The 25,985-nt window shown below is 36.6% G+C and overlaps 1 long non-coding RNA gene across 1 annotated transcript in view; it reads left to right on the forward strand.

The window, feature by feature from the left end:
* The window catches only part of LOC109729976 (uncharacterized), a 1,977,473-nt gene that overhangs the window by 877,240 nt on the left and 1,074,248 nt on the right, over nucleotides 1-25,985 (forward strand). Inside the window, exon 4 of the long non-coding RNA XR_012913930.1 lies at nucleotides 18,759-18,909. This is a non-coding gene — a long non-coding RNA (uncharacterized LOC109729976). The remainder of the gene's footprint in view (nucleotides 1-18,758; nucleotides 18,910-25,985) is intronic.

Here is a 25,985-nt window from a genome sequence, read left to right on the forward strand (position 1 = left end):
TCAACATGGCTTTTCCAAAATGAGGGTTCAAGTGGCCAAGGATTTTAAATAATTAAGTAAAAATTCATTCACAAATAAGTGGAAATGATGTTAATTGTTGAATTCGGAGACACAGGGTTTGGAGGAAAACATTCTGGGTAAGATCACAGTAGCTGTACTTTACAAAGGCTGATTTCTACCCACTTCTCACATAACGTTCAGTTTTACTCATGATAAAAACTTAGCATATTCAGTTTAGTGCCCAACTGAATCTATAAAATAGGAATTTTTCATGTAAAATGTGGTTTTACTCTACCTGGCTTTAATGGAGAAACAAGTGGCATTGATTTAAATATTACAAATTTGTTATGATTAATAACCTCAACCAACCAGCAAACTATGTTCAAAACTTTAAAGAAATCTAGGAAAGCAAGCACCAAATGTATAAGGAGCCACAGAAAATCAAATGAAATTAAGACACTGAGTCTAAAAGTATTTTTATTATTAGCTTCTGGGGAGATGCGACCTTATCTCAATATTCCTCACTTTGCTTATCACAGTAGTTTGCATAACAGCTATTTGTTCGAATTGAATTGCTTTTTCTCATAAGTCTCAATTATAAGGAGTATAAATTTGTTTTCCTACAGTTTTATGTATCTCTTTTGTTATCTCAGTTTTTTAAAAGTTGAACAGTGTTAGTTTAAATAAAAGAGTGCCATTGGTAGAAATTAGTAGAGTCCATTAAAACAGAATGGGGAAAATAGATTTGTAGATTAGTGATGTTGGAAAATAACTTTATATGTAAAAAGTATTGACTGTCACCTCTTAGTTCAAATCATGTGTAGATGAAGGCAGGATATGTAAACAGTCACGTGCCACACAATGACATACGGTGGTAGTCTCATAAGATCATACTAGAGATGAAAAATTCCTATCACCTCGTGATGTCATAGCCATCATAACTCGTAGTGCAGCACATTACTTATATGTGTGAGGTGATGCTGATTCAAACAAACCAATTGTGCTGCCAATTGCATAAAGTATAGCACGTACAATTATGTACAGTTCATAATACTTGATAAAGATAATAACTAGGTTAATGGTTTATGCATTTACCATACTATATTGTCTATGTTATTTTAGAGTATACTCCTTCTACTAATTAAAATAAAAAAGGATTTTAAACAATTAAGTAAAATTGCTGGTAAAACAATTGGTAAAACAGCCTCAAGCATGTCCTTCAGGAGGTATTTCAGAAAAAGACATTGTTCTCATAGGAGATGACAGCTCCATGCATGTTATTGCCCCTGAAGACCTTCCAATGGGACAAGATGTGGAGTTGAAAGTCAGTGACATGAATGATCCCAACCCTGTGTGGGCCTAGGCTAATGTTTGTTTTTGTGTCTTGATTTTTAACAAAAAATATTTAAAAAGTAAAAAAAAAATAAATTTTAAAAATGGAAAAAACCTTATAGAATAAGAAAAATATATTGTGCAGCTCTACAAAAATATTTGTACATTTGTACATGTGTTTGTGTTTTAAGCTAAGTGTTAAATACAACAGAGTCAAAAAGTTTTAAAAATTATAGTTTATAAAGTAAAAAAGTTACAGTAAGCTAAGGTTAATTTATTATTATTGAAGAAAGAAAAATAGTTTTTAATAGATTTAAAGTATTATAAGTGTATAGTTCTTAAAAGTCTATAGTAGTGTACAGTAGTCTATAGTAATGTTCTAGGTCTTCACATTCATTCACAGTGGTGAATGACTCACTGACTCACCCAGACAGAGCAACTTCCAGTCCTGAAAGCTTCATGATAAGTACCCTAACAGGTGCACCACTTTTTTTTTTTATCTTTTATGTCATATTTTTACTGCGCCTTTTGTAAGCTTAGACATGCTTAGATACACAAATACTATTGTGTTACAATTGCCTACAGTATTTAGTACAGTGACATGCTGTACAGGTTTGTTTCCTATGAGCAATAGGCTAGATCATACAGCCTAGTATATAGTAGGCTATACCAGGAAGGTTTGTGAGAGTGTGTCATGTTCGCACAATAATGAAATCGCCTAGCAATGCATTTCTCAGAACATGTCCCAGTCATTAAGTGATGCATGAGTATAAGTGGCTATTCAACTGGTTAGTGCCTTCATGGGAAGGTAGCCTCTGGTTTAGAACTCTGCTGTCAAATATCATTTCTTCTCTATCTCATTGGTCCTACCCCCATCCCCTAACAATGTTGTCTCTTGCCTCATTAAGATGTGGACCCTCTGCTTACTTTGATATTTAACCTCTGTAACCCAATGCAATAAATCTAATGGTAAGAATTTTAAGTACCACAATAGACTTGTGATTAAGAAAGTTTGTAGCACCTAAATGTTGTTTAGTGCCTCACACACCATATAAATGTAGACAGCTGCCTATAGCCTATGCATATTGCTGGTCCTGTCCAGGGTTTATAGCAAGAAACTACAGAGTAATTAAGACCCGAACTTTGGATAAATAAAATGTAGTGAGAGAAAATATTTAACTATATTTTTATATAACTAAAAAGCTACCAAGCAATTTGGAAGTAATATCTGTTAGTGGCAGATACACATTTATTTTCCAGCTAGTATCTTCTGCTTTTGTCAATTCAGTAACTAGGTACAATTTAGAGTCAAAAGCACCAAGGAACCTCCATACTGTTTTCCTTAGTGGTTGCACTAATGTACATTCCCACCAACAGTGTACGAGGGTTGTCCTTTCTCTACATCCTCACCAGAGTTCATTATTGCCTGTCTTTTTGATAAAGCCATTTTAACTGGGGTGAGATGATATCTCATTGTAGTTTTGATTTGGATTTCTCTGATACCTAATGATATTGAGCATGTATTCATATATTTGTTGGCCATTTCTTCTTTTGAGAAATATCTATTCAGATACTTTACCCATTTTTAATTGGGATTATTTGATTTTTTCCTATTGAGTTGTTGGAGCTCCTTATATATTCAGTATATCAAAAAGATATGTGCACTCCCATCTTTATTACAGCACTATTCACAGTAGCCAAGATTAGGAATCAACCTAAGTGTCCAGCAATGGATGAATGGATAAGGAAATTATGGTACATATATGCAATGGAAGATTATACAGCCATAGAAATTAATGTAATGCTGCCATTTGCAACAGCATGGATGGAACTGGAGAGCATTATGTTAAAATGAAATAAGCCAAGCACAGAAAGAAAAATCTCACATGTTCTCATTCATATGTGAGAGCTAAATATTAAAAACAATAGATCTCATGGAAACAGAGTAGAATGATGGTTACCAGAGATTGTGAAGGTTAGTGGGGAGGGGAGGATAAAGTGGGGATGATTAATAGGTGAAAAAATATAATTAGATAAATAGAATGAACAAAATTTGATGATAGCACAATAAAGTGACTGTAATCAAAAATAAGTTAGAGTGTACATTAAAATAACTAAAAGAGTAGAATTGTAATGTTCCTAACACACACACACACAATGATAAATGCCTGAGGTGATGGATACCCCAATTAATCTTATTTAATTAATTCACATTGTATGCCTATATCAAAATGTCATATGTACCCTATAAATATATACAACTATATGTACCTATAATAATTTTTTTAAAAGGACCAGGACAATGCAGAAAGTAAATCAAACAAATGGGCACCAAGTAGAGTGTGTCAGTAACATTCAGAAACAAAGGATTTCATTGATGGTTAAACTAGATCACCTTGATCCTTGGTTTTATTAATAAATCCTGCAATGGTTTTTCATTGGACTTACATTGAAAGCCAAACTCCACAACCTGAGCAACAGGCTCACTGCCTGCCTTTCTGCCATTATGCCTGACAATCCTCTTCCTTCTCTAGCTCCATGAGGAGGTTTTGACCCAGAGCAAAACAGTCAGTCTAGTTCTGAGTTCTTGCTTCTTTTTCCTGGACAGCCTCCTTATCTTTGAGGTTTTGCTTCAAACCCCAGGTCCCAGACAGCCTTCCATTTCAGAGCTCCTCCTCTGTTGCTATCACTTGACAATCATTTCTTCATAGCATTTATCTCAATCTAAAAATTTCTTTTTATTTTTTACATGATTACTCCTATTCCTTTTCTCTAAAACATAAGCTCAACAAATCCAAAGATTTGACCTATTTTACCTTATTTTTCATTGTAACATGTCTTGGAAGAGTGTAGGTACCTAATTAATATTTACTGATTTAATCTATTTTTAATTCCATATATGTATTTATCAAACATTTATGCAGCATTACTATGCCCCAGGCATGTTTCTAAACCATTTATAACTAACATAACAGTTTTAAGTGTGGGAATAATTCCCATCTTATAGAAGAAGCAATTGAGGCATAGGGAGGTTAAGTTACTTGCCAAAGGTCAAAAAACTGGTAAGAGGCATAGGAGAATTATCATGCAGAGCCCTGTAGGTGCTGGCTCTGTGTTCTTGGCACAACCATGTGCTGACTTCACTGTAAGCTGTAAAAACAATGGCAGCCCTAGGGACTGTCTGCAAGGTTTGGGATAGAGCTACATTTCAGTCTGTAGGTGGGAAGAATGGCTGAATTTCAGAAAGTTCCAGAATGTGTAAGGTCATTAACTTTGTGGCTTCATTTAAAACAGTTTTCTCTTGAATTTTTCTTTGGCTTGTAGACTAATTCCTGCCTGTCTTCTGTGCCCTGCTTCCCTGACCCAGTATCTGAGTGATAGTGTTTTATTCAGGGAAGAAAAAATCTCTTAAGTTTGCATTTCTTAAATTATGCTTAATGAACACTAGTATCCCATGATATTTAGATAGGTGTTTTCCTAAAAAACATTTCTGTGGTTAAAAACATATATGACTAAAGAGAAGTAAAAGGTTAGAAATCAGGAGAATATTTTGTAACACATTTTTAAAAATGTAGTGTGTGTAAATTGGCCCCAAATTATGGAGCCATATGATGTTTACAAAACATTATTTTCATATATTTCTAGGGTCTTTTATATTTATTAGAATGCTGTAGGCCAAATTGAATTTTGAGCATTAAATGAGATGACAAGTGACTTATTCTTTATATTTTTGAAGAAATGAGAACTGCATTTAAATAATATTTTAAAAGCATTTTTTATTCACATGTTATTAGGCTACTTTTTCCTACTTCACCCAAACAGCTGATAATGATTTGCAGAGTTCTCCCAATGCAAGCTTCTACCTCTCCATTAAGAAATGCAAATATGTCTCATGTCAGTTTCTCCTGCTTTGCTAGAATTCCTAAAGAAATTCAGGTAAAACCTAAGATGAACTCTATCAACTTTACATGCTGCAGAGCCGGCATCTCATATAAGAGAGATTTATGTAGTCTATCACTAAAATTTAGCTTTTCAACACAGTTATTAATCAGCCTGTTGTGATCTTAATGTTTCTTAATGACACAATTTTCTGTAAGCCAAGCAACCTACAGCAAATTTGGAATGGGGGTGGGGAGGTAGAGCAGTTATCAAACATGGCCAGAAAATGAATGAACCCTGGAAAAATCAGGCTCACCTAAACACTTGAAGTTATCAAAATGATCGGTGACTGATGTGTGTGTGTGTTTGTGTGTGTGTGTGTGGTTATTTCTTCTGTTCTACTTCCTTGACTTCCTCTCTTTCTTCTTCTCCTTCTCTTTCTTTATTATTTACCTGATAAGCATCCTTTCTGACCTAATTTTCCATACAAATTATATTGATATCTGCTTTAATATCATCTTCCACTTACTATTTCAATGCTCTCTTCCTAAAGGGGAGGGGGACATAGTTATTTGTGTTCATCATGTGAACCAAACCAGAAACTGGAATTTTCTGTTTATGAATTTAAACATTGATGAGGGAAATGGATTGTGAACAAATGTCAAGTATGTCGTCACTATACCTGTGTTTTAAGGAGAGAAGTAATGATATTAAGCAAACATTTAGAGGCTATTTGCCCAATTAAAATTTCTCCATTGTTTTTATATTTCAATGCCTCAGGGCAGAATATAAATTATTTTTAATTTTCTTTTACATTTTGTATCCTCCTGTAGTTTGCCCAGTAGTAACATCCTTTGACAGTCTTTATTTTTCCTTCTAATTCCCATTAGCATTGTTTGTGTTTGTTTTTTTTCCCATTCATATAACTGTCTCCTTTATTTTGTTTTTAACTTTTTGGCATTCATATCTGTTGAGATAATTGGGCTGCAATCATCATCTGTGTCATACTCATTATTTGATAGGTATTTCTGCATGGGATATGTTAGAAATGCTTAGGATTCAAACAAAGTGAACCAACCATCTCTATTGGAGAACGTGTACAATGATCTTTTTGATTCAGTGGTGACAGAAATTCAGGTTGGCTTAATTAAGTGAAACAGAAGATTAGTGTGGCAGGGTGTCATGTGATCTGTATTAAACAAACCCTTCTATTTTAACAACACATACTGAGAAATTGGGAGGGGGGGAAATGGTGGGTTAGTGGAGACCTCCTGGTTCTTTGCTCCCAGAGTGGGAGGTGAAGAATGCAGACAGCCACACATGAGTGGATTGCTTTCCCACAGGAACAGCATCGTGAATCTGCAGAGAAGCAGCGCAGGATGAGCAGTACTGGGGGGAAAAATGTGAATTGGAGAATCGACCACTAAGTTCAGAGAGTGCAAGAAACACAATAGTGAATAGAGTGTGGGACGGCTGGGACAGACCAGAAAGACAGCTGGTCTGACCCACAGGAAGACGACTCTTCCTCTATTGATCTCCACATCCACTCAGGCAGGGAAATGTCTGAAGTCAGTGCAAAGTTGAGGCACAGGCTGACAGGCAGTGTGGAGAAGAGACAAAGTCGGGGGGCATTTTGAACTCTCCAATGCACGCGGCTAGGTCTGCACTGGGCGGGGCAGGGGCATGTCTGAGCGGGCACTTCCGGATCCGTGGGAGGGAGTTTGGAAACAGGCTTCTCGCCTCTGGCACTTGCCGGGACCAGACCACGGGAGGCGAACGCTGAGGGAGAGGCTCTGCTCCTGAAAACCACTGAAGATTCGGCCAGCGCAGAGTGGGATAGAGTGTCTGGGCCTCCCCACTGGACAGGTGACAGTCAGTGTGTCAGGGAAGCGGAGGGGACAGGCTGCCAGATTCAGCTTCCGCTGCCCCCCCCCCAACAGTCACCTCCAGTGCTGGCTCTCTGTGGGTGTGTGACTGGCCACCATTTGGGGGGGTCCATAGCCTAGAAACGCTGTGACTCAATGCTGAATGTGACACAACCCCTTCTCCACCCCAGCAGGGCAGGCCCAGGCAAAAGACTCAGGCGGCGCCACTGCCGGCCAGAGCAAGCCCTGTTTTTAGAGGAGGGAAATAACGAGAGAAGCTGCTTTCTGAATATTCCGCCCCTCAGCCGCTTGGGTTTTCACCCAGGCAGGTCAAACCCTGCCCTTGAAGGGGCGGAGTAATGGAATAATCCGTTTTCCCAGCTGAGTTGCCCCATGGCTGCCACCTCAGAGCAGCTTCCCGCCCAGCGGCTTCTACCTCACGCTGCCCAGGCTCCTCCCTTGGAGGGGCGGGGTAACCAGAGAAGCGGCTTTCCTGGCCTAGTTGCCAGGCAACTTCGGTGGAGCTTGTCCCTGGCCCCACCGCTTCTACCTCACAGCTGTGGAGGGGCAGAGTAACGACAGAGGTCGCTTTCTGGGCAGAGCAGGCCTGTGGCCTCAGAGGAGCTTCTACCCCTGCCCGGCTGCTTCTACCTAACACTGACCAAACTCTGCCCTTGGAGGGGTGGAGAAACTAAAGAAGCCACTTTCTTGGCTGAGACCCGTAGTGGCCTGGGACCGCGCTTCCCTCTGCCCGGCTACTTGTATTTCATGCTGACCTGAGCAACACCATCCTTGGAGAGACAGAGTAAAGAGAGAAGCCTCTTTCCATACAGCTTTCTGCGCAGTGGCCTCTGCCAGTGCCTCCCCCATAGTTCTGTGGCTAGACTTGCTTGACTTCCCCTATGGCAGAGTAGACCCAGCCCATGGAGGAGGAGAGAAATGAGAGAAAAAGTTTTCTGGACTGGAACGTGTGCTGGTCTCTGGCAACATCCTCTTCCCAGCCCAGCAGGGCAGGCTACACCCTTGGAGGTAAGGAGAAAGGTTGCTTTCTCTGTGTGACTGGGTTGAATCTGTGGGACCTTGGAACTAAGCAAAAGGGGACAAACTGTTTAATCAAACCAGTGTTTTGGTCTTGATCATGTGATAAGAACATAACACTAGGGCTCTCGCTTGGCTCGCAGGCTGCTGCCAGCTTTGGGGCTGGTGGTCTGGGAAGGAAAATCTTGGCCAGAGTCCTCAGCAATTGCACCAATTGACACCCCTCACCTGGGGCTGCCTCGCAAGTGTGGAGAAAGAGCTCTGAATAAGATATTAGCAGCTCTCCCCTAGCAGCAGGTCAAGCAACCACAGAAGTATATGATCTCAGGCTTGCATGGACCTGTTGCTCTCCTTAGCCCACCTAAAGCAGCAACAGGGCTCAAGTAACGCTTGGGAGTGATATGACATTTCCCAAAGATTGGAGTGCTGGTATACCTCATTTGGGAGTTTAGAGCCTAAAACGAAGGTATTAGAATACCTTGATAATTCACTCCTCCACGCAAACTACAAGCAACAAAAGAGAGAGTAACCCCATAGCCCAACACAATTCTTTCCTTTGAAAACTAGCAGAGAGCAGTGGAGTCACTCACATAAGAGTGATTCACCACCTGGGAGACTAACAAGGGGTCCAAACTTACTTATTTCCTTTGGAAAGAGGTGAAGACGACATGCCAGAGACAACCCAACAGGCAAAAACAAAACAAAACAAAACAATAAAAAAAAAAAAAAAACTGTAAGTCAATAAGGGACCAGAAAACATCAAACATCTCCCCAGCACTGTCAAGGAATGTCCCTTCAGGGTTCTGGAGTTAAAGCAACAACTCAGCCCCAGCATTCCCAGTTCTTAACAAAGTAGCCTAATGAGAAAGAATCAGTGAAAGAACACTAGAAATATGAAGGACCATCGAGAAAAGTATCTCCCAGAAGAACATATTCAATCTCCATCAAGAGATAACAACTTACATGAAATGATTAAATTGACAGAGGAAGAATTCTGAATATGGATTATAAGAAAACTCAATGGAATTGAAGAGAAAATAGAAACTCAACATAAAGAAACCACAAGAACAATACAGGAAATGGATGAAAAATTCTCTAAAGAAATTGAAATACTACAGAAAAAACAAACAGAAATATTTCATATGAAGGAGGCTTCCAAGAAACTTCAAAACACAGTGGAAAGCCTCAAGAACATAATGGATCATGCAGAGGAAAGAATCTCAGAACTTGAAGATAATGCCTATGTGCTAAACAAATTGGGTGAAGAAATACTGGAGGAAAATATGCCTGGCCTGGCCAGAAATCTAGACATTCAGATACAAGAACCACACAGAACTCCTGAGAAACTCAATTTGAAAAGGCGATCACCACATCACGTAGTTATTAGGCTGAGCAAAGTAAACACTAAAGAAGCAATCCTCTGAGCAGTGAGGCAAAAGCAGCAAATAACCTACAAAGGAAAACCTATCAGACTAACTGCAGACTTCTCAACTGAAACTTTATAAGCCAGAAGGGACTGGGTGCCTATCCTTAATGTTCTGACACAAAATAATGGCCAACCTAGAATTCTCTAACTGGCAAAATTAAGCTTCTTCTATGAGGGAGAAATAAAAACCTTTTTGGACAAGCAAACTCTGATGGAATTTGTGAAGACCAGACCAGCCCTACAGGATATACTCAGACTGGCATTACACATAGAACAGCACACTAGACACTCTCCAAAGTAAAATTACTCAAGAGTTAAAGTCTAGAACCTGGTCTCCAAGATGGCTCAAGGAGTAAAACAAAAGAATTGGAATTTACCTAACAACATGAACAGAAATCTACCTCAAATATAAATCCTCTCAATAAATGTGAATGGCTTGAATTGTCCTCTGAAGAGACATAGACTGGCAGAGTGGATAAAGATCCACAAGCCTAGTTTCTGCTGTCTACAAGACACACATCTAACCCACAAATATGGTTTCAAGCTCAAGGTCAAGAGATGGAAAACAATCCTTCAGGCAAATAAAAGTCAAAAGAATGGAGAGGTAGCTATACTTATTTCAGATAACATAAGCTTTAAAATAGCAAAAGTAAAAAAGGACAAAGATGGCCACTATATAATGGTGAAAGGGAAGATCCAGCAAGAATATAATTCTGAATATTTATGCACCCAACTCAGGAGTACCCAGATACATAAAGCAAACCCTGTTTGATCTAAATAGCATGATAAACAATAATGTCATAATTTCTGGGGACCTCAACACCCCACTGAATGAACTGGACAGATCTTCTAAACAGAAAATAAGCAGAGAAGTAATGTACTTAAATAGAGCTCTAGAATAAAAAGATCTGACAGAACTCTGCAGAGCATTTCACCCAAATAAAGCCAAATATACATTCTTCTCATCACCTCATGGAAGTTTTCCCAAAATTGATCACATACTGGGCCACAAATCAGAACTCAACAAATTTTTTTAAAAATAGAAATAATACCCTGTATCTTCTCAGATCATAGTGGTATAAAATTAGAGTTCCATTTCAACAGAAATGCATACCACTTCACAAAATCATGGAAATTAAACAATTTACTGTTGAAAGACTATTGGGTAAAGGAGTAAATACAAAGAGAAATCAAAACATTCTTTGAACTTAAAGATAATGGGGACACAAGTTATCCAAATCTGTGGGATTCAGCAAAAGCATTCCTGAGAGGAAAACTAATAGCATTAAATGCTCACACCCAAATAGCAGAAAGCTCAAATATCAACAATCTAACGAACAGTCTCAAGTAATTGGAAAAGGAAGAATAAATTAACTTCAAACCTAGCAAAGAAAAGAAATAACTAAGAGCAAAGAAGAACTAAATGAAATTGAGAAAAAAAGAACTATACAGAAGATCAACAAAACAAAAAGCTGGTTTTTTGAAAAGATAAACAAAATTGACAGCTCTCTTGCGAGATTGACAAGAGCTCAAAGGGAGCTCTAATAAACTCAATTAGACTCTAAAGACTCTAATAAACTCAATTAGAAATGAAAAAGGAGAAGTCACAACAGACACCATGGAATACAAAATATTATCTTTTAATACTATAAAAAGCTATATGCTCAAAAACTACATAATGTGGAGGAAATGGACAAATTCCTAGAAACATACAACATCCCTAAGTTCACTCAGGAGGAAGTAGAATTCCTGAACAGACCAATATCAAGCACAGAGATTGGAGTAGTAATTAAAAACCTTCCAAAAAGGAAGTCTTGGACCAGATGGCTACACTTCTGAGTTCTACCAAACATTCAAAGAAGAACTCATATGTATACTACAGAAATTATTTCACAACATTGAGGAAGATGGTATTCTCTCTAACTCATTCTATGAAGCCAACATCACCTTGGTACCAAAACCAGGAAAGGACACAACAAAACAAAGAAAACTACAGACCAGTATCCCTCAGGAATATTGATGCAAAAATCCTGAACAATATTTTAGCAAATCGAATCCAATAGCATATCAAAAAACGAATTCACTATGTCCAGGTGGGCTTTATACCAGAGATGCAAGGCTGCTTCACCATACACAAATCTATAAACACAATTCACCTCATATATAAAAGCAAGAACAAAGACCATATGATTCTCTCAATTGATGCAGAAAAAGCATTTGACAAAGTCCAGCACACCTTTATGATAAAAACTCTTGGCAAAATAGGCATAGATGGGACATACCTTAAAATTATCAAAGCCATACATGATAAACCCACAGCCAATATCATTCTGAGTGGGGAAAAATTGAAACCATTCTCACTTAGATCTGGAACCAGATAAGTTTGCCTACTAGCCCCACTTCTATTCAACATAGTGCTAGAGCAATTAGACGAGAGAAGCAAATTAATGACATCTGAATGGGAGCACAAGAAATCAAATTTCACTGTTTGCTGATGATATGATATTATATTCAGAAAACCCCTAGTATTCAACCAAGAGACTCCTGGAATTGATAAATGAATTCAGTAAAGTCTCAGGATACAAAATTAATACATACAAATCAGAGGCATTCTTATATGTCAATAACAGTCGAGCCAAAATTCAAATAAAAAATGCAGTACCTTTTACAATAGTCTTAAAGAAAATAAAATATCTAGGTATATATTTAATGAAACAGGTGAGAAACATATACAGGGAGAACTACGAAACACTAAGAAAACAAACTGTAGAAGATGTAAACAGACAGAAAAATCTACCTTGCTCATGGATTGGTAGAATCAACATTAAAATATCCATACTACCTAAAGTGATCTACAGAATTAATGCAATCCCAATCAAGATACCATAATCATTCTTTACAGATTTAGAAAAAATAATTCTACACTTTGTATGTAACCAGAGAAGACCTCATATAGCCAAAGCAATCTTAAGCAAAAAGAACAAACTGTGAGGTATCAGTCTACCAGACTTCAAGCTGTACTATAATGCTATAGTAACTAAAACAGCATAAAACTGACACAAGAATAGAGACATAGACCTTTGGAACAGGACTGAGAATTCAGAGGTGAAACCATGCGCATATTATCATCTGATCTTCGACAAAAAAGACAAAAATATACACTGGGGAAAAGAATCTCTTTTCAATAAATGGTGCTGGGAAAAATGGATAGCTGCATGCAGAAGATTGAAACTGGATCCCCACCTCTCACTCTTACAAAAATCAATTCTAGATGGATAACAGACTTAAACCTAAGGCATGGAACCTTAAGAATCCTAGAAGAAAAATGTAGGGAAGACTCTTTCAGGCATTGGCCTTAGCAAAGAATTTATGAAGAAGACCCCCAAAGCAATCACAGCAGCAACAAAAATAAATAAATGGGACCTGATCAAATTAAAAAGCTTTTGTATAGCCAAGGAAACTATCATTAGAGCGAACAGACAACCTATAGAATGGGAGAAAATATTTGCTCTCTACACATCCAATAAAGGGCTGATAACAAGAATCTATCTAGAACTCAAAAAAATCAGCAAGAAAAAAATCAAAAACCCCATCAATAAATGGGTGAAGGACATGAAGAGAAACTTTTCAAAAGAAGACATGACAATGGCCAGGAACCATATAAAAAAATGCTCAACATCTCTAATCATTAGGGAAATGCAAATCAAAACCACAACACACAATACCCCTAATTCCAGTAAGATTGGCTTTTATCAAAAAATTCCAAAGCAACAAATGCTAGTGAGGATGTGGAGAGATAGGAACATTCCTACAGTGCTGGTGGAACTGCAAATTAGTGCAACCTCTATGGAAAAGTATTTGGAGACACCTCAAAAATGTACAAGTAGAATTACCATTTGACCCAACAATAGCATTATTAGGCATCTACCCAAAGGAACAAAACTCATTCTATAATAAAGACATCTGCACTTGAATGTTTCTGGCAGCACAATTCACTATAGCAAGGATGTGGAAACAACCCAAGTGCCCGTCAATCCATGAGTGGATTAATAAAAAAATATGGCATTTATATATAAGGGAATACTACTCAATTATAAAAAAAATGGTTATTTTTCACCTCTTATATTTTCCTGGATATAGCTTGAGCCTGTCCTCCGAAGTGAGGTAACACAAGAATGGAAGAATAGGCACCACTTGTACTTGCCATCAAACTGGCACTAACTGATCAACACTAAGGTGCTCACACAGTAGTAATATTCTTTGGAGACAGAGGGGTTGAGGGTGGTTAAACTCACAATTAATGGACACAGTGAGAGTTGTGGGGGGAAGGGCACATCTCAAATCATGGTTGGGATATGGCAAAGTCATGACAAGTAACTAAAATGTTTGTACCCCTATAATTTCCTGAAATAAAAAAATGAACAACACATATTGATAAGCATAGCTAGCAAATGCAAGTAGAGGAAATATGTGGGATTCTATTACCATGAACAGATTCATGGTTGATTCCCAGGAGAACCAGGAAGTGGTGTAGCATCGTAAAAATATCACTCATATGCATTGTTTGTAAAACACTCTGACCAGTAGCCCATCTGACTAGATACTTGTTTCTTTCTTTTCTAAAATGTTATAAGGAGAATAATGAATTAGTAATAAGTGGACAAGTTGCTTCATCATTGCAAATTTAGGATTCCTTATCTATAAAATAATAACTAGGTTCTCTTTGTAGATTTGGTACAAAAATTAAATGAAATTATACATGTAAAGCTCTTAGCACAATGCATTAGACATGGTAAGTATGAAATATAAATTTATTATTATTACTAATTCATATTCATATCAAACATGATAGATAATGTGAAAGATACAGAAATATATGGCATTGACCCTGCCGTCGTGATATTCTCAATCTAGTTGGGAAGTTAAATATAATATAAAACATAAAGTATTGGTCAGCATGTAATTAAGTACTAAATAGCATGGTAGACAATATAAATACTATAGTAGATTGGAGGTAGAAATACATACTGGGGATAATGTCATTATGAAAGGTAGTTGTCACTATAACAAATATTTTCAGCAGTTCTAAATTATTTATGAAGCAATAAAAATATTACATCCTACTTATAGTTAATATGCCCCATTATGTCTGCCATGATATCATGATATGCCCTTCTTTTCCTTTTATTTTTTTTCCCCAGGTAGGGTTATCCTCTGTTGCCCTAGCTGGAGGGGGGTGCAGTGGTGTCATCATAGCTCACTGCAACCTCAAACTCTGGGCTGGAAGGATCCTCCTGCCTCAGCCCCCTGAGTAGCTGGGACTACAGGCATGCACCACCATGCCCGGCTACCTTTTTATTTATTGTAGACAGGGGCTCACTCTTGCTCAGGCTGGTCTCCAACTTCTGTGATATGCTCTTCTTGATCCTTCTCATTTCTTCCTCACCTAAATCTAATTCATCATTCAAGACTAATTTCCCCTCCTCCATAGCCATGAAGTTGACCTTCACGAAAGCTAAAATGTTGCCTCATAATTTTAGATGGAAACCCAAATCCTGCCCTCAGGCATAGAAGACCTATAGAAACTGGCTCCTGCCAGTGTTCTCCACCATCATCTCATAGCACACCCTCCCTTGCTCACCTGGCTGGGGTCTCTTCAGTCGATTCTGAAAACAAGTCAAATTCTTCTCTGTCCAGAGGACATTAGCATTTTCTGGTCCTTTGGGATGTTCCATTCCTTCCATTTTCTCATAATTCAATTCTTAGCTAAAATATCACAACCTCCTTCCAGCCTCCTTCAAGTTTTCTAGTCTGCCCCAGCATCCATTTTCTGTATTTTAGTTCCTTGATTCCTTCACAGAACTTACTTCATTGTTACAGTAATCTATTGGTTAGAAAATTTTGTTGTTGTTTTTTGTTAGTCATTTGTCTCTCTCCTCCAGATGAACGTAAATTTCATGAAGGTAGGGAACATGCCTGTCTTATTTACTATCACATCACAGATTCTCAGTAAATGCTCATTTTAAAAATGACAGATCATTCTTCCCAATCACATCTCCCACCTTTTTCTGTGTTCCCTTGGGTATATCGCAAGAGGCATTATTTCTATCCGTTGGTCACATCTTGAACTTGTCTTCCCTTGATCACTTTGCTAGTGTTTGTCCCATCTTCCTCATCTCCTCTGAAAATTCCATTCATGCTGTTATTTCCTCCACAAAACCTTTTGTAATTTTAATAAACATGAGATAGCTCTCCTTCCTTTGTACACCTTGTAACATGTTCTTTATTTCTCTTTCATGATATTTAAATTTTTGCCCTGTAATACAGTTCTTTTAGCACTTGCTTCATCCTCATTAGCTTTGCTATTAGTCTTCTAGTATCAGCTGGAGTTTTTCATTTACAAGTAATAGAAACCATCTACGGCTCACTTATGATGCAAGAGAAAGAAAGAGAAATAAAAGGAGAGAGATTGAGAAAGATAAGGGAGGAAGAGAAGAAAAGAAAGGAGAAAAGAAAAAGGAAAAGGAGAAAGAAAGAAAAAAGAAAATATTTGAAATATACGAGGCAGCTCACAGCTCACATAATGGATGGAGAAGGAGAGCAACCAGACTTCAAGAAAGACAGAAATAGGACAACTCCTGGGATTCTGTGATTTAAAACAAACAGAGAGAATCATCAAAGTCCCACCGTCAGAATGAATAAGCTCCAATTGTTTGCTATCCTTAGTTCATTTTATTCAGGATACAAATTCCTGGGAGAAATTTTGATTGACCTAATTTTGGTCATTTGTCATCCGTTTGTCAGTTCCTCAGGATAAGTGTTCCACCAAAATTATAGCCAAATGATGGAAATGTGGTCTCAAGAAAGTAATTGAGTTCATCTGTTTATGGAAGATGTTGGGGGGGGAGGTAGCTCTGGGTGGGCAAACACAAAACATTTTTACTACAGCCAGCTTCAGTAGGAGGAGAAAGAACCACTTTCTCTGACCAATTAAAAGAACATAATAAAATATACCATATGTATAATGGTATAAGTTTGTTAAATTGATAGCTGAAACCATAAAAAATAAGTAAATGAAAAAAATTTAAAAACATCCGTATTTTTCTTCTTTTGGGGGTTTTAGACTGAGAAGTAGAGGTTTTTTTCACTTGGATCCTATAACATACATCTATAACTGAATACATGTTTAGTAACAGTACTTGAAATTTAGTATAATATGATGATGTGTTACAAAGTATTATGATACTTAGGAAAGGATACAGTGTAGTATCCATGTATTATCATATGCTGTGGGTTTATAACAACTGGTATTTACAAATTTGTTAACCTGAACTGACCTATTTTCAGTTCTGTTTAACAGAACTATTATTTAGTTCATTCTATATTACGATTTGTAGACCCACAAGCAGGTCTTGAAAATCTAATGCAAGCTAATGGGAAAGTAGCTTAAATCTGGTGCACAAAGTTTGTGTATAAGAACAAAACCTACCTATAGGCTCAGCAATTCTACTTATGCTTAAAGAAACACATTATTCACTTGTACCCTTCACCTGCGTTATCTCACCTTTAAAGATTTTTTTTTTCCTGGAGTTTAAGGCAAAAGATAATTGGATCATGGCTCTGCAGCTATGGAAGAGAAGCAGGTCTATGTGGTGACTAGTGTTCTCCCTCTGTGTGGACTAATATCTGGAATAACTACCATTCTTAAGCTTGGACCCTTCTTTCCTCTTTTTTGTGTGGGTGTGTATGTGTGAAATTTAGTTGAAAATCCCACTTTACCTAGAAGATCATGCAAATCCATTTTTCAAACCATGAGTAGGCTGATATGCTTGAATGACTTTTTTCAGAACTTTAGATTAAATCGATTTTAAAACTTGAAATATACCATTTTTTATTATTTTTAATTGTCTGTTGCATATGCTGTATATATGTTCAAATATATGCAAATAACTCATTTCCCCAAAGTATTACAAATTCCTAAACATATTAGGTTTACCAGTATAGTTCCAAAAGTTAACAGAGTTAAAAAAAAAAAGGAAAGAAAGAAAGGAAAAGAAAGAAAAGAAAAGAATACATGTGTATACATATGTGTATGCATATTTATGTGAGAGCCTATATATATTACTCCATGGACACAAACTGGTCCATTTGCAAACAGCCATCTTATCAGCATCTTAGCTTAGCCAAATTCAAAGAAAAACTTGTTTCTTTGTTCAGACTTTAAAAAATAAAAGCTGGTTTCTTCAAAAAAATTACATATGTTACATTTATTCATTTGATTTAGGTTCCCAAACACATTAAATTGAAACTCTTTAAAATTAGCTTTAGAAAAACTTTTATTAATGAGCTAAAAAGTAAGATAGTTAACATAATTCCGTTTTTTAACATAATTCCGTTTTCTGAAAGCCTCCAGAGAGTCTGACACTGCTAGGCATGCTCTTCTTGCTCAAAATGGGATTATGATTTGTAAGTTCAAGTTCATCCTCTTAAGGAATAGAAGTCAAGGTGAAATGAGTCTCCTCATCTTTCCAGACTTAACTTTTTCTCACACCTTCACTATCTTGCATTTTCCCCTTCTTGTATGTATTTCTCTGTACCTGTGAATCCAGTGCTCTAAGTTGGTTAACCACCATAGTTTCTTTGGCTCTCTGAATGGAGAGATTTTCTACTGGGAAGACTTCTTTGACCCACTTCTCTCCTCCCAAGTTTAAGGAATATGCAGCCCCCATCATAATCATGCACATCACCCATGATCACATATATCTGATTGCATCATAATCGCATATTTACTATCTTTTATCCAGTTGCATTATAAACATGGAAAAGTATAATCTGTAGCTATCTTGTTCATTGTTGTAACTGCATGTAGGTACTTCATAAATACATATTAAAGAATGACTTCATTCAGGATTCTCCCTACAATTCTGCACACACCTGTCAGCCCCATTCTCAAACAAAATGCAGTAACATCCTTTGGTAAAAGTGATTCTCAAAACCAAACTGGCCCTGTATATGGTGAAAATCTTTTGTTCTTCTTTATTCTTTTAATAATACCTGAATATGGCTTGTCTTTCCACCCTTTCCCCATATTCAGCAAGCTGCCTTCTATAACAAGATATTTCTGTTTTATATTCCTGAATACACAACTAAAACAAGTACAAGGTGACTTTACTGTAACTCAGAAGTCTTTTCAAAAATGTCTTTTTCCCCTTTTTTAGGTCCTTAGAACACTATCATTAAGGGCTGCAAGGTGAAGATACATTAGATAAAAAAGTAGCAGACAGGGACCTTAAAGCACTTGAAGAAACTTGGTCTGCAGGAAATCCTCATCTTGGCTTCAATCACCAGAAAACATGTTCTTTACCACAGGTAGGTCTGTAAACCTATTAATACGTTTGTTTTAAGATTGTATATAAATGCTCTTCAAAGGAAAGAAAATTTTATTTTTCCCTGATTTCTAAAATACAAAAACGAAATGAATTTTCAGTATGGGAAAGATCTTACTAAAGTCCTTCTAAATTGGAATCATTTTATTCACTGAAAAATACAGTAATTTCTATATTGCTTATTTCTTAGGAATTCCACAGGTGACTTATTATTTATTCTAAAGAAATCCACTTTAAACTAAGGAGTCCGTCGACAGCCATTTTGATACATGTGTATGCCCCTAGCCACTAAATCTCTATGGACACAAAAATTCTGTTTTTCTGAAAAAGGGGGTCATTCAGTTTATGAAAAAGGAAACTGAAGTATTTTAGGTCTGAGTGAAATGGATATAAATAATTTTTAGTTATTGTTTTCCCATCATCTCCACATGGGAGATAAATTCACTATGACAGGAAGTTAGCCTTTTTGTTTGTTTCTTTGTGATTTGCAGACATTCAAGAAAGCCACACCGGGTGAGTGGTAATTTTTCTAGAGTCTGTTTCTTAGATTCCCCCATATATATTTTGGCTGTGTTTTTTATTTTGTTTTTGTTTTGGTTTGGTTTTGTTGTCTTCTCTTCTGTAATGATTCCTGGTAAGTTTGTCAGTCTCCAGAATCATAGATCTATGGTATCAGAGAAAAAGTGAGACTTGATTTAGTTGAAGGAGACACTGCACATTCAGGATATCTAACCATCTATGAGGACTGTGGAAGGAGAAATAGCAACCAAAGTCACTAGCTCAAGCCTTCATGAAAAAATTGCAACGTGAGAAGTAGTTTAAAAATTTGTCTGGGTCAGGCACGGTGGTTCATGCCTGTAATCCTACCACTCTGGGAGGCTGAGGCGGGCAGATCACTCAAGGTTGGGAGTTCAAAACCAGCCAGAACAAGAGCGAGACCCCCATCTCTACTGAAAATAGAAATAAATTAATTGGCCCACTAAAATAATTAGAAAAAATTAGCTAGGCATGGTGGCGCATGCCTGTAGTCCCAGCTACACAGGAGGCTGAGGCAGGAGGATTGCTTGAGCCCAGGAGTTTGAGGTTGCTGTGAGCTAGGCTGATGCAACACAGCACTCTAGCCTGGGCAGCAGAGTGAGACTCTGACTCAAAAAAAAAAAAAATTGTCTGGACAGATCAGGAAAGAGCAAAGTTGTTTTCTTTTGAGAATAGTTCACTTTTCTTGGAAAGTATGAAGAAATTTTAGTTGTGTTAATAACAGGGTCTCTCACAGTATCAAGCTACGGTGCTTGAGGTTGCAGAAAATTTATTTAAACTATCATATTACTTGAATATTTAATCTACTGGCATAGTTTATAAGGTTTTTTTTTTGTTTTTTTTGTTTTTTTTTTTTGAGACAGAGTCTCACTTTGTTGCCCAGGCTAGAGTGAGTGCCGTGGCGTCAGCCTAGCTCACAGCAACCTCAAACTCCTGGGCTCAAGTGATCCTCCTGCCTCAGCCTCCCAAGTAGCTGGGACTACAGGCATGCGCCACCATGCCCAGCTAATTTTTTGTATATATTTTTAGTTGGTCAATTAATTTCTTTCCATTTATAGTAGAGACGGGGTCTCGCTCTTGCTCAGGCTGGTTTCGAATTCCTGACCTCGAGCAATCCGCCCGCCTCGGCCTCCCAGAGAGCTAGGATTACAGGCGTGAGCCACCACGCCCGGCCGTTTATAAGGTTTTTATAGTAGATAATTTTCTGAATTGATAGATGTACACTGTGTTTTCACACAATATTTGCATCATTATCTTTTGAGAAGACAGAACATTCTCTTTAGTTCCTTAGAATGCTGAAGAATAAATCTATAAGTGTATTTCTCTTCCACTGTGTTCACGCATTCTAGAAATGATGCCTAGAAATATAGATCTCTAAATATTAAACAAATATAAATGTGTCATTGACTTAGCATACTTCAATACCAGCTAATCATCTTTTACTTCAACCTTTATTTTCTTTCCCAAATTTGCTGTTCTTTCAATCTCCCAGGATTTATAGGACTACCATTAGGTTTTTGATCCTTCATCTCTTTTTTTTATCCGGATGATATAATTAGTCACTTATGTTAATGTTTCTACTTTCAGATCAAGTCTCTTACCCATTCTCTGCAGAGTCCCACTGCAACCTCACCTTTCTTGAGCTTTCATGCTCTCTTTGGTGAGCTAACATATTTTATTCCTAACAGGTCTCCATGTCTACACCCTCAAACTGAAATTCAGCCTATACTCAAGTAAAATAATTGGATTTCTTAAATAGCACTTCTATTGTTTCTACAAGTTCATAAACTTTTAGATGCATCTCATTACCTTACTTTTAAACTTGAAGTGAATAGCATTTTTATCTCTGCAACCCTATATACCATCAAGTATAGGGTTATATACATGGCTTTATACTTAGAAAGTATACAGTTGAATGTACCAGGAAGGAAATGATTGTATTTTTTTAAAGGATATGTTTCCAGAAGTTTTTAAATATCCACCTTATTTATTAATTAGAATTTGTAACCAAATAACAAGACTTTAGAGTTCTCAGCCTTGGAAGAGAAGTAGGAAGACAGGGGTGGAGGTTTGGAGACAGTTTGGGGTAAATTACTAGTTAGAAAGCAGCACCCCTTCCCAAATGAAACTTTTCTGTCTGAAAATTTGAAAGGCAGTAGTAAGATGGAGGAAACAGGGGGATACATTTTCAGACAATTTGGTGTTGATAAAGTGAGTAAAAATAGTCTGTTGTTTTTTTTTTCCTTAATTCAAAGTACAAACTTTCTTAGTGGGTCTCTTTCCTAAAGGGAATAAAACTGGTTACATATACAGTTTTATCACCACCCTGAGGGCATTATAGTTTATTTCAGCCAATTAAAATAACAATTACTGCAGGAGATGATAATGGGAGTGCCCTTCTGCTGGTTGAGTCCCCACTAATACTGGAATGATTAAAACTCCTCAACTTCAAATTTTCATATTGCAATGACTACTTCTACTTCAAAAGAACTTGAACAGTAATTTGGAAGACACATTCTGTTTATTTCCTTCATTTTCAAATTTTGTTCTTCTTAATGTTTTATAGACTCCTTTCTACAGTATAATAGATTGGACTTTACCTCTCCTCATTCTTGTTGGGAATAGTTCATACCTACCAAATTATTATATAAAAGCCAGAACCATTCTTAAATACAATGCATAGGAGGCCATTGGTTTGGACTGAGTTCCTGCACTAAGCTCAACAGACCAAAGCAAGATGGAATCACTCAAGCTAAATTCCAAATCACCAAGCCAAACTAAGCTGTTTATCTGACCTATCAAGAAATCAGGAGAGAGTTAGCCAAGTCCCCCAACAGACTCGTTTTAGCTGCCATGATGAGGAAGTCCCCTCTGCTTTAATCTTTACAAGGAAAACAACTTTGAAACTACTAATTTGCTTTTTGTTTTCTGTTTCTGCTTTTCTCAGCCTTTTTCTGTCTATAAAGCCAAACTCTCCCATTCAGCTCAATGGAGCACTCATTTTATTTTGTAGGATGAGGTGTTGCCCAATTCTAGAATTGCGAATAAAAGCCAATTAAGATCTTTAAACAGAATTTGTTGTAATTTTGTCTTTTGACACCATGCTTGCCTTAGTCTGATGGGGGACTTGAGTTCCATTTTATTGAGTTTCTTGAGATGTTTCCATAATGGATTTCCAGTGTAAGCTGCTTTATTACTGACAGCAACGGGATAATTCCAAGCATCCAAACTTGACATATGAAAAATCTCAATGATAATGCTGATTAACATATCTTTTGCATTTAAATTACTATGTTTTTTAAGAGGAGAAAATTGTACATTTGGTGGGTTGTTTGCATAGTCAAATAAACATACATCAGGATGTGCAATCTAGTAATTAGGTGCATTTATCTGTTTGTGACACCACTGGAAAATACTCTGAATGAAGACTCCAGGGGCAAAATACTCCTACTTGGATTGCCATTTTAAAAATCATGACCTCCCATAGCAAAAGCAATGCTTCTGCTTACATAGGAAGTGTTTGTCTAGTGCTTAGTTACTTTAGCTAAATGTATTTATCATAAATCTTTTTTAAGATATTGTAATATATACTTTTCATTTTGTGGATTTGTTTGCCTTATGTGTCATCGAATTAGTACAGTTTGCGCTTTATTTATTTATTAAAAATAAAAGAGTTATAGGACTTAAGCATTTCTATTGTCCTGAGAATTTAGGTATTTAGAAATTATTTAGCATTTAAAAGTACCTGTATTGACCAAAATTCAAAGGAAAGAAGGCTGAAAACAGCAAGATGTTTCAGTGAGACATGATGATCTATATGTAAACATGGCCATTCAGATATGGACGTTTTCAGCAAATACAGTACTTACTATTAAGCAAAGTTAATTTAGTTTTTTTTTTGGGGGGGGGTAGGTTTATTTTTAGTGAAAGTTCAAACGTGATTCTCATACCTGCTTTCTTCTTAAAAATGTTTAAATCGTACTATGAATATTTATTAGTTCAATGAATACAGATCCATTTTATTGTGTCAGTTAGCCTGATAGTGACATTTGAGATTGACGCCAGAACAAAATAGCAAGTCCCCTCTTTCTCTCAACAATGAAACTACACCACACTCATTATTTTGACCCCACCATATTCAAGAGTTCTAGATAATCTGTGGGAAATTTGTTCTTTCTAATGCCCCAATTTTCTGATCATCTTTTGGTTAACAACTTCTTTCTCTCAATACTGTCTAACTTTAAATATACTAACATAATTGACTACAGTATATTCAAGTCAGGCATATGTGTTAGTTGACTGTATTTTACTGAAGTGATGGGAAAGAAAAATGAATTTGTTCTTTACTTGTAAAGAGGAGGGTGGATCTGAAGAAAAGCAGCATTTGTTTTTGTGAAATGGGAGTGGATGGGATATCGGTCTGTAGCTGGCCCTTCATTGAACAAATTTCAACAACCTTCATAAAATCCTCTCCCTTAACTAGCTACATGACCTTCTCAGTTGTTTCCTGAAATGGTGGATTTTCTACAAGATACAGGAGCTGAGATTCTGAAGTCCCCTGAGCAGATGATCCTGATTTACTATCCCCACAATCTGCTCTAGTGCATCCAGCCCTTTGTCCTTACACCACAACCTGCCCCAAGGCACATGGCCCATTCAGTAAGAGTTCATGACTTTTGTTAGTCAGAGAGAGACAAATTTAAGGCAGCTACTCCTCTCCTGTCTGTGATATTAAAAATTCCTTTCTTCCTTGTCTATCTTGTTTGCTCAATAATTAGTTTTTTGTGTGACTAGCTACTGGACCTAGACCAAAAGCCCCTGTGGGTCTCAACAAGTCAGAGAGTACAATTACTATGCATAAAAATGGCATGTCAGGATGTGGGGGTGAGAGGACTGTGTGCCTTAGGAAAAAGGGAGGATTTCAGTAGGAGAGAGGAAAAGAGAAAGAGAGTGAGAGAGAGAGACAATTTGAGAAAGAAAACAAAAAAATGAAATGAAGACACTGCCCTGTTAGGTATAATATTCCCCTCCATGCATGTCTTCATAAAATCACCAGTTAAAAAAATTACTCAACAGTGCTGGTGGTGAATCTGGAATTTCTGTTAGTTTGATTATAATGCATGCAGATCTGGTGATAGAAGCTGGTTATGAACAGGGTAATAATTTTATTATATTAATTTCTATCCTGGGGATGACCTCTTTTTCACTGCCTATTGCTGTGGTTTTTAATTTAGTTGAGAGGTCAAGGGGTATAAATCTGAAATACCTAGAAAATACTTTTAAAATTAATACTAGAGGACACCTCCAATAAGATTCCATTCTATTAGAGTAGATAGGCCTGTGGATTTTAAAACTACTACTTTCCTAGTGATTTTGATATGCATCTGTTATTGAGAGAGTAAGAGAAAGCAGATAGAGATAAGCATATAAGCAGAAAGAAGAAATATACTAATGAAAACTGTTATATTTATTATAACTGAACATTCAGTTTTCTTTTGGACATTAAAGAAGTGATAGATATTTTTTAAATGTTAATATGGTTTCAATAAAATACAGTATTTTATAATATCTTCAATAGCTGTTTTAAAGAATATTGCAATATCTTGTAAAGTATTCCCTCCTTATCTGTGATTTTGATTTTTGCGGTTTCAGTTACCTGTAGTCAATTGTGGTCCAATAATAATATCTAAAATAAGGTTATTCTGAGAAAAAGAGAGAGAGAGCACATTAACACAACTTTTATTACTTTTGTTAATTTTTTATTAGTTATTGTTGATAATCTCTTACTATGCCTAATTTATAAATCAACCTTTATTAGAGGTAGGTATGTATATGAAAAAAACATAGTATATATAAAATTTAGTATTATCTGCAGTTTTAGGAATCCACTGTGGGTCTTGGAATGTGTACCCCACAAATACTGGGGTCTACTATATGGCCAATTTTTATATTTATCATTGATTAAAGCTAAATGCATAGCATTAAATCTTATTTAATGATCATGTTTGGGGGTTGGGTATGGATGTAGGGTACAAAACAGGCAATGCCTAAATATTATTATATATTAATATTTTATAATAAACCTACAATATTTATTATGTGGCCTAAAAATAGCCAGCTAAAAAAATTATGTGGCTTATTTGTTTAAACTGGAGATTTTTTTTGTCCTTATAGACTTAGTCATTTGGAATTAGAATCAGGAATCCAAATTTTTATAATTTCTGAGTTAAATTCATGCATAATAAAGTTTGATAGCTAACCTATATCTTTAAAACTTCTGGACAGCTTTAGATATGTACTCAGAAGCAGACAATTCAAGATATTACCTTTTACTATGAGCAGGAAATATTGGCATTCAATACTGTTGATTGAATAACAGCAAACCTCTTACTTTGATTTGCCTTCATTTGGAACTCTTCTACCTTGGCACAATATTTTCCACTAAAATAAGAATAACAACATTGCCAAAAACAATAACAAAAAAAGAAAGCAAAACAAAAGCATAGCCATGGCCATATACAC

The sequence above is a fragment of the Microcebus murinus genome, chromosome 21, assembly GCF_040939455.1.
Source record: "Microcebus murinus isolate Inina chromosome 21, M.murinus_Inina_mat1.0, whole genome shotgun sequence".
In the NCBI taxonomy this organism is placed as follows: Eukaryota; Metazoa; Chordata; class Mammalia; order Primates; family Cheirogaleidae; genus Microcebus; species Microcebus murinus.